Raw genomic sequence first — 9,501 nt, forward strand, 5'->3', positions numbered from 1 at the left:
TGATAGCAGTTATTTCACTTTTCTCCTGCTTTTATAAGGTATTCTGTGCTGAATATAAAGTTACCAGAAACTTGTGGAGGGCAACAGGGTGGATTAAGGGCACAGCAGAAATTGGTCTGAGACTCTGGGGTGGAAAGGAAGCTGCAGACTGAAGAAGGGGCCTCTGAAGGCCAAAAAATAGCTTGTATAGCTTTTTGGCTTCTTATTCCAAATGAACTTGCAAACCTCTTCTCCTGTGGGTCCAGCCAAGTGATTTCAGCCATTGCAAGTGATGACTGCTGCGCATACCTCTGTCGCAGAGGCAGCAGGCATCACTGGAAAAATGTGGGATTTAACAGCTGGCGGGGGGAAGGGTGGAAAAAGCAGAAAATGACCCCCTACATTTGAAAGGCGTGATGTTTCTTGCCTTGTCCCTCTCGCCCCCACCACGCTTCCTTCCCTCCCTCCTACACACGCATTAATAAAGCGAATAAGGATTTCAAGCTATGCATTTCTTGGAAATAGGTTGGAGAGCCAGCGGCACTGTAACCGATGTGTGATTCTCCTTTTAGGAACGAGTCCCATGTGCTGTGTACAGGGCTGGGGCGCAAAAGCCTCGCTGCCAGCCAGGGCAGAGGCGAAGCATCTGCAGCCTTTGGTTAAAGTTTCCTCGGTGCTGGGAAAAACAGTATTTCTGAAAGCAAAATGGTATTATGTATGTAAGATATAACGTAACTTTGTTTTTTACAAAAGCTCCTATTCAGTGCGGCATGGAGCTGGGAGGGTCTGGGCAGGGCAGGACACTTCACAGTCAGATTGAAGACAGTAAACACACACAGGAGATAAAAGTTTGAGATTCTTTGGAGGGAAACCTGGTCAGAATTCAAGCTTTTGATGTGGACACAAGCCTCGTCTCCTGTCTTGCTTCTGCAGCCAGTGCCTCCAAGTTCCAGTAAAGTCAGACTGGAGATGCAGTCTCTTCTCTTGCCCTTTCAGCACCCGCCGCCACCACCACCACCTCAAACGGGTGGCTGGTGCATTGGAGGTCCTGCTTTCATCTGACTCATTCTCCTTTTCTGTCACAGTGACCTCCAGTGGTTCTCTTCATTTATGTCCTGCATGCTGTGTCCTCCTAAAGAAATTGGGCTAATTCTTTCCTTTTTTTCTTTTCTTCTAAACATCCACAGAGAAAAAACTGTTGAAGGGAAGAAATGAGAACACATCAGTTTTTTAATCTGATTATTGTTGTTGCTCATGTGGGCACTGGATTCCTCCTCGCTGAACGTGCAGGAAAGGCATGCATCTGTGAGACTGGTGAAATAATTAGCTGGTGGAACAGAACCATTATTTGTGACTATTAAATGAATGAGTAAAACTGTTCTGAGATGTGCCAAAATGTTCACATAGAAAAATCAGACTGCTCAAGGGGAGGGAGGAGGTGAGAGGCTTGGAAAAACGGATTTGCTCAAGTTTGAAGCAGGTCAGGGAAGACTGGGGGAGGGGAAGGGACTAACTTCATCTCTGAGGTGGTCCCACTTTCAAGAACTTTGTGAGTCCTCTTTCTGGAAGTGGTTCTCTTTATACATTCAGACTTGGCTGGCAGCGGTCACCTTGCTTGGCCTTCCCTTATTTAAAGAAACAGCTGCATATGTCAGTGTTTTTGTTGCTATTACTTTGTACCTTGTGCCAGAGGCTCTGAAGCTATAAGCCTGCTCACCTTATATGTACAGCATATAAATCTGTACTCTGAAGAGGGCCGATGGGACACTCCTGGAGGACAGGAATGAAAGGGAAGGGCATCAGAGGCTAGGACTGAGACACCTCTGTACGCAAAGAAGAGACAGATCATTATAGGCTAGAAGAGGAATTGTGTTGAAAACAAGTCAAATACTGTCAAAGTTTGAGGGCCCTTTGGGAATATTTTTTATGCAGGCAAAACTACCAGTGAACTCAATAGAAGCTTTGCCTGATTAAGGGCAGTTGAATATAGCCCTGGAGCATCCCTCCCCCTGCCTGCCCAAGCCCAACAAAAAAAAGCAGAAGTCTGGGTGTTAAAGAAAATGACCATGAATGAATGCCTAGTCTGTTGTTGAAGACAGTATCAGAAAAAATTTACACACAAATTTCATTGCTTGGAAGAGCCTGCGGTGTTCACTTCTGTTCTGAGATAGCTATGCATCTCATCTGCTGTGAGACCTTCCTTATTCTTGCTAGCCCTGTCTAGTGGCAGAAGGGAAAATATTGGTGAAGTGCAGGATGAATCCCAAGAATCCAGTGTGAGATCAACCTCTGGACTGTGAGCTAGCTACTGATTTTTTTTTCCAGTTGGATGAAAAGCCTGCCCTCAGACAAGCTGAGTCCGCCAGTGCACATGAGGCAGATCATGTGTGGGTGAGCACACCCTGCAGCGCAACGCCTGGTGCGTCCCCCGGTCCCGGGGATAGCTCCTGCTAACATCAACAAAAGCTCTGCAGGGTGTTTATAGTGCACCCAGACAAGCATTCCTTTCACAATACCTAACAGACATTGTATATACCGCTGCAGATTGTTCCATATAATCCTACCTAGGCTCTGACAAATAAGACCACGTCACGGACCACTCTTTCCCAGCTTCAGGCAACTTGCTAGTGTGCTCTCTTTCCTCTTAATGTGTTAAAATCACCTAGGATGAGCTGCACGTTTTCCTGAGGTCTTTTTTTCAGAGAATTTTAATTAGATCCTTGTAGTTGTTTTTCATTATTCATGTATATGTTCTTACTACAATGCTGTTTAAATAATAACATGCACAGCAAGTAGTTCATGTAAGTGTGTTCTAAATTTACTGGTGATTTTGGACGGTGAGACTAACTCTTGTTATGTCTGTCTCTGTTGGTCTCTGGCTGCTGTCTTTTTTTATAAGTGTAACTATTAATGGTCCCAGTGGGTTGATCTTTGTCTGATAAAAACGTCTCTTAAATGGATTAAATATAAATGACAGATCATCTGTCATTAGAGCTGCCCTTAACTCCAAGTATTTACCCCATGTCATCTTACCATTATCTGAATTACTCGAATACAGTCATAGTGATTGTGATATATTTATTTAAAATTTTCATTCTCCTGCCAATAGTAAGCCTCTGACACTGTGCAAAGCTGAGGGCCCTGACGTGAGAGTAAGTGCAATGTACAAAAAAAAAGAAAAAAAAAACAGTGGATGTCAGCTGCATTTCATTAACGTAGATAGCATTTTCTGTATCTTATTTCATGATCTGGTGTTTCAAATATAAACAAATCTACTCTGTCCTGTAAGGAACTTCCTGTAGCCATTGCACAACAGCTAGGCTACTTGAGAAGAGGCCTTTTAAAGAACAGCCTTTCTGTATCTTTCACACTTTAAAAACCCCAAAGTTTTGACAAGTTTTTATACTGGTGCCAATTCCTCACTGACTGTCACCCAAGTGACTGTCAGTAATGCTGTCCTGTGCTGCCCAGTTGTACTGAGAGGTGAGCTTTCAGATCTTCCCAGCCGCTGCTCTGGCTCTGCCCCTGTTCTTCCCAGGAGTACGTCGGCTTTGCAGAGTCTGTGCGTTGTCACGCTTTTGCTGTGTGCAACTGATAGATTCTATAGCCAGTAAGCATGCAGGACCCCTCTGTGATCCATGCTTGCAATATCGAGCACTCGTGTATGTGAACAACCCCTCTGTGGTCGAGGAGACCATGCAATCTTTGCCTACTGATTGATTGTGAGCGGTCACGTGGGACTCATATTGGTGTATGAGACTCAAACTGCTTGAGGCTGTAAAGCAAGCCTGTCAACCCAAGGTACATTTAAGCTACCTTCTCAGTATAGTTAGTGAGTCGCAAAGAGACTTGTCCTTCATCTCTTGTGATTTCATATGTGTGAGTGGAATGTCATCACTGCACAATGAGAAGACTCATCATTATCCCCAAAAGCATGATAAGCCCATTTTGTCTTATGAAAAATTTATTAACTCTATGTCCTTTCCTGGTAAATCTCTCTTGGTTATTATTGGAACAGGAACTGGAGCCATGCGAAAGGTAGAAAGGAAAAGAATCTACTTACATGCACTTCTTGCCTGCTGGCATTGAAAACTGTAGACTTTTTAAGTGGGTACAGCAAAGCACTAAATCTTCCCTGTTTTGTCTCAGAATTACAAAAACAGACTGGCCTAAAAGCCTGACTGACGGAATTGGTTACTAATACCCCCAGTTCTCCTGTTGATGGGTCACCACTCCTATGAGCCACAGCCTGGATGAGAGGAGCCTTGGGGCAGTTCGCATTTCACACTGAGGGTTGATCTAGTTGCAGGACTGAACCATTGACAAAGTGATATACAGCCACTTTTTCTTCCTATTGGGAAAAGAATTGGTCTTATTTGGACCAGAGTTTAGCTGCACTCAGTGATGTACTCTGATGTGCTTGTGTGTTTCCATGTCCTTTCAGCTACTAGAGGGTGAAAGAGGGCAAGAATAAGTTTCTGTACACAAGTAAAGTGACTAACAGCGTGAAAACTTGAAATATATCAGAGTAGGTCTTCTTCACTCCTCCAGTGTAGTGACAAAATGGAAAATTTGGATACATACTGGAAAACTCAGGTTACAAGGTGGGATACTTTTTCCTTTTGTTGTGCCTTAATTTTCTGTTTGAGCGATCCAGATCTTATAAAACGTAGTTCTAATGGCATTAATCCACACAAATCCCTCCTGCCTCTAACATGCTTGTACACGCACAGACATGGCAAGAAAAGCCGTTCCAGTATCTTGCTGCTAATGAAGGATTTTCATTAGTGCATACGTAGAGCTTACCTTGTAGTTCCACTGGGAAAAAAAAAATCTCTTCAAATTTTCCAAAGTTTTCCTTAAGGGAAGCTTGTCCACAATACATAGAGTAGTCTTAAACATGCTCTCTGAAGTCCAAAATGTACTCTAGTGTAGCAACGCTCCCAGTAAGGTGCAGAGCATGCTCACCTGCATTGTCAGAGGACAGGATCCAGCCGTTGGAAAAGGACCGTCCATGGCATATGCGTTGCAAACCTAGTCAGTTGGATCACTAACTCATTCGGAAGGAGAGGCATGGAGAGGGTTAGGTCACAGATATTTTCCACAGTAAATTAGTTAACATTAGCTATAGGAAAAAATTACTTGTGAGGAGAAGAGTCCAGGAAACCAATTAAAAGAGAGGACTCTAGGGGGTATATATTCAAAGAATTGTGTGGGAAGTTGTGTGCATAACTTCCGCTGAAGTCAATGTCTAGGGGTGGATGGGTGATGAGAAACTGTCTTTAAGCGTGGTCACCTTTATATGGGTGAATACTGAAACCTATGACTTACTATCTGATGATGGTATTCATAGCCTGAGTGAAAGAACCGGGCTAACCAACCATGAAAAAAAACCGCAAACCAACAAAAAAAGGGGGGGGGGGGGGGGGGGGGCAGGCTATAGCATAATGTTTTGCCTTTCTGCACCAAGCTTTCAGCAGAGCTCAGAACATTTTAGAAAAGTGGGCAAGTCTGACCCCCATTTTGAATAATAACTGGGTTAAAGAAGTAAAATGACTTCTCCACGGAGTCCCAGTGCTCCTGTTGGTAAAATTGGGGCAATTGCATGTGCCTCTTTCCCTGCTTTGTTCTTGAAGCCGTTAGAGAAACCGGTAGTGGTCTCAGTAGAGCACAAAAATGTATACTTTTTAATGAGTTTGTTGCTCACATGGCCTGACTCCTCATGCTGATAGTATCCATTTTATTATGGGAGGTATCATGGTGTGGTGCTTGAAAGGTAGTTTGTGCTTCCTCTACTTGTATCTATCCTGTAATTACATAAAGACCTTCAGACTCCAGAGAAACTGTTCCAGCACCTTTTCTCTGCAGTAAATTATGACTAAATAACAAAATGTTTTAAACTCTCAAAGACTGTAACTAAATACAGCCAGCATTCCCCTACTTTCTGAATTACTGCAAGAGAGCCAAATTCTCTGTGGTGGCTCAGGACATCAAGGGCACTTACTCATAAGTGAACACGCATGCTTACTACACTGTAGGTGCATTGTATTGGGAATAGTGCTGTCCACATGTTGAGATGGTGAATGCCTAAAATTAAGCCAAATAGTTCCTGTGCCTGAAATCTCTTCCTTGAGAGCATAGAGTCATTTCATAGTATAGGCGTAAACTACACTGGCTTTTTTTTCATGTGTCTTGAAAGCCAAATGAATGTCTGTATTTACGAAGGACCACGAAACAAACTCTGTGAGTGGAACTCTACTGTTAGTGAGCTACCACTGCCAAGTGCACAGAGCCTAAAAAGGTCTGGTTTTGAGGTCCCGCACAGGGTAGCTGCTGTGAAGAACTGTCATCTTTTGATGTCTCTTAACAGCTTTTAAATTCTGTAGTAAACATGGTGACTACTTAAAACCAGAGCAGCAGCGGGGTGCCAAATGCAGGTTGCCCTTAGAGGTCTTGAGCAATAACAACATTTCTGAATGTGTTAGCTGGATCTGAGAGGCAGGACAGCTGTTCAGTGCACTTCTGAGGTAGTCCACCAGCTCCTAGTATGACACCCTGGCTTCGTTTCTTTGTAATTCTGACTCATCTTTGCCCTCTCAAACTGAAAACTTGTAAACAGTCTTTTAGAAAATTTCAGCCAAAATAGTCATACCATTTTAAAATGCAAAACAAGGAAAACACATTGTGTTATGCATGTTAAAAATATTCTGGAATTTCTTCTGAGAAGCCCTATCACCTTTGTGGCTCAGGGGAAAAAATGGAAATTTGGAAGTGCATCCTCTGCATCAGAAATGCTCTTTCATCACCTTAAAGAACACCCGGCCATGTTGTAAGCATCTGAAAAATCACATTCATTGAATGAAGGCTCCTTTATCAGCAAAAGCCTTCATCACTGAGCATGGTCCATCTCCTGTGCATGACTGGACTTTGAGTGCACATCCCTTACTGGACAACCAAAGGTACCCCACCACCCTGCAGCTCCCATGTTCCACCAGGAGTGCAGACCCTGCCGTCTGAGCATCGTGCTCAGAGGCTATGAGGGCAAAGGCGGACTATCCCCACAATGCCTGCTTAGCCAGGAGACTGGGAAAAGGCACTGGGATAGGGCGATGTAAAGCAACCATGAGGAGGATGCCTCCCTGCTCTTCTCTGGTTGGTTTTCCTGCTGGCAGGTGAGTAGAGAGCAGGAGGAAGCTGGTGTGGCTGCTGAGGGGAGAGCATAACCCGCCAGAAGAAAAGCTGGGATGAAGAGCTTGGAGAAATGGACGATCAGTGACTGTGAGCCAGGTTGCAGAAGAAGGGCTTGCTGAGCCAGGATACTGGTGAAGGAAGCTGAAGTGGGTGAGGTGAGGTCTGGGATTAGCTGTCCGAAGAGGAGGGAAGATGGATTGTGGCTGGGGATGGTGGGGACCAGGAGAAACAGAACTGAAAGGATTTGGGGTGTGGAGAGGGAAGGAGGCGTGAGGAGAGGGATGGTGACAGAAATGGTGGGAGCAGAAACAGTGAGAGAGGAGAGAGCAAGGCAGCTGACATCAGATGAAAAGACAAGATCTGGATTTTGGCTTTAGCAGAGGAAAAGGAATGAGGCAAGGATGGGGAAGCAGAGGTAGGGGGAGAGAGAGGAAAGAGAAAATAGGTGGCAGAAGTAAGAATGGTAACATCTGATCGTGTAACCCTAGCCCTGACTGTAATGTGGGAGCAAAGGGGCCAAATGAAAGCTGTGTGAGCAATCTTCCTTCTGGTACTTCCAAACTCTTGGAGTGCCTCCGTATCCGTAATGCTGTCCATTTTAGGTGTGTTTAGGTGCACATGTGCCACGTAGCACATCAAGTGGGCAGACAGATGTGAATGTAAAAGTGCAGTCTTCCAAGAGGCCATACAATACAAAGGTGGAAGCTCTACCACAATTTTTTTCCTCCTCTGAAATAATCATACCTTACATTTGTAGATCAGAAAATATCAAGATAAGTCCTGATTACTGCAGAGTCTCTGAGGCAAGTTGAATCATTGGGGTTGAACCATCTAAGAAACTGAAATCTTGGAAGATTTCAGCCCCCCACAGCTAGAAAGGCAAAGCTGCTGTAGCTGATCTCAGAAATAGGTGTCTTCAGGATTTATCTTCCTGCAAAACCAAGTGCTCAAAAGAACCTGCATTCAGCTTTGCAAAGTTAAATCCAACGGTCTGCAGCAGTGACTTTCAAACCATAGTCTGTGAACCACAGGATCCATAGACAGCTTTTATAAGGCCTGTGTAAAGGTCTTTTAGAAAAACAGGACATTTGCTACAATTGGAAATTTTACATATAGAAAGTAGGAAAAAATTGCAAGTCCTTAGCGGACAGTGTAAGGATACGGGGGAGACTGGAGTCACTTCAAAATCAGGCCTCCTCTTATGGAGGAGTGGCCAGTTGTTTAGTGGCCAGTTCTACAGAGCCAAGGTTTAGCATTTGGGTGTATGGTTTTGCTTTGCGCTCTTTGGGCCCCCTGTCTGCTGAGGATCATCCTTTCTGACGAAGATAAATTGCCTCTGCCCACCGTAGCTTTAGGTTTTAGTTCCAGCTGGGATATGTTGGTAATCTTGAGATACAAAATAATCTTCTGAATATATTGCAGTTAACTTCAGTTGTATAAATCCAAGCATTAGCTGGATACTATAAATAGGCAGGATGTGCAAGGAGGCCAAGTTGAAAATGTGCAGGAACCATGCCTTTTTTCTTTAATGCAACCCTGAAGTTGTGCTACGTTTCATCATGTATAATATTTTTCATCTGAAAAGGAAATGATATGCATGTGCTTTGTGGCTGTAGTAATTAACTGGACATAATGAAGCGTTGAATTTCACACTTCGGAGAAGTGGATGGGGGAGGATGGGTAAGTTTTTCTCAAGTGTTCTTGCTTTTAGTGCTTTCTTGGAGGTAGTTTTCTGCAAGATCGGGTAGAGAGCAGAAATACATCTGTTTTATATTATATGATGGCTGTACTTTGGCAATGGAAAAAGATGGCACTTAAAAAAAAGGAAAGAATAAAAAAGAAAAGCTTGGCAACTACAGAATGGAGCAACAATTACAAGAACTATCTTAAAATTCCCAGGATTTGTAATTTATTTTTCCACGCTTGCATTTTTCTGATGTTGCTGATGTTAAAGGAGTGGGACAGAGGAAATTCAGTAGGATTTTACAGAGTACAGATATCTCCATGAAACAATCTCCTTTATTCAGGTTGCCCCCATAGCAGCTGCTGTGACTAACGTGTGGGTAGTAGCAAAAGGGATAGGAAGCAGGACGCATATGTTCACTTCAAGAAAAGTGATAGATGATAATTTTTTTCTGTTGTTTTCTTCAACCAGTGACCATGAACTAATGAAGGTGGTCTCCCCCCCTTAACTGCAATTATCTATGGGTATAAGGCAGAAGTAAAATTAGTGCAGATGTTTTTTGGAAACGGAGCCATGTGAGGCATTTTTGTGGTGGGAGAGGGGAAAAGTTGTTCAAGCAGTGCAACAGTACCTAGTGATGTGTCACC

The 9,501-nt window shown here is 43.6% G+C and overlaps 1 protein-coding gene across 1 annotated transcript in view; it reads left to right on the forward strand.

The window, feature by feature from the left end:
* Nucleotides 1-9,501, forward strand: part of CCDC91 (coiled-coil domain containing 91) — a 341,211-nt gene that overhangs the window by 52,770 nt on the left and 278,940 nt on the right. The gene's annotated exons all lie outside the window — the stretch shown is intronic.

Source organism: Mycteria americana, chromosome 1 (assembly GCF_035582795.1).
Source record: "Mycteria americana isolate JAX WOST 10 ecotype Jacksonville Zoo and Gardens chromosome 1, USCA_MyAme_1.0, whole genome shotgun sequence".
In the NCBI taxonomy this organism is placed as follows: Eukaryota; Metazoa; Chordata; class Aves; order Ciconiiformes; family Ciconiidae; genus Mycteria; species Mycteria americana.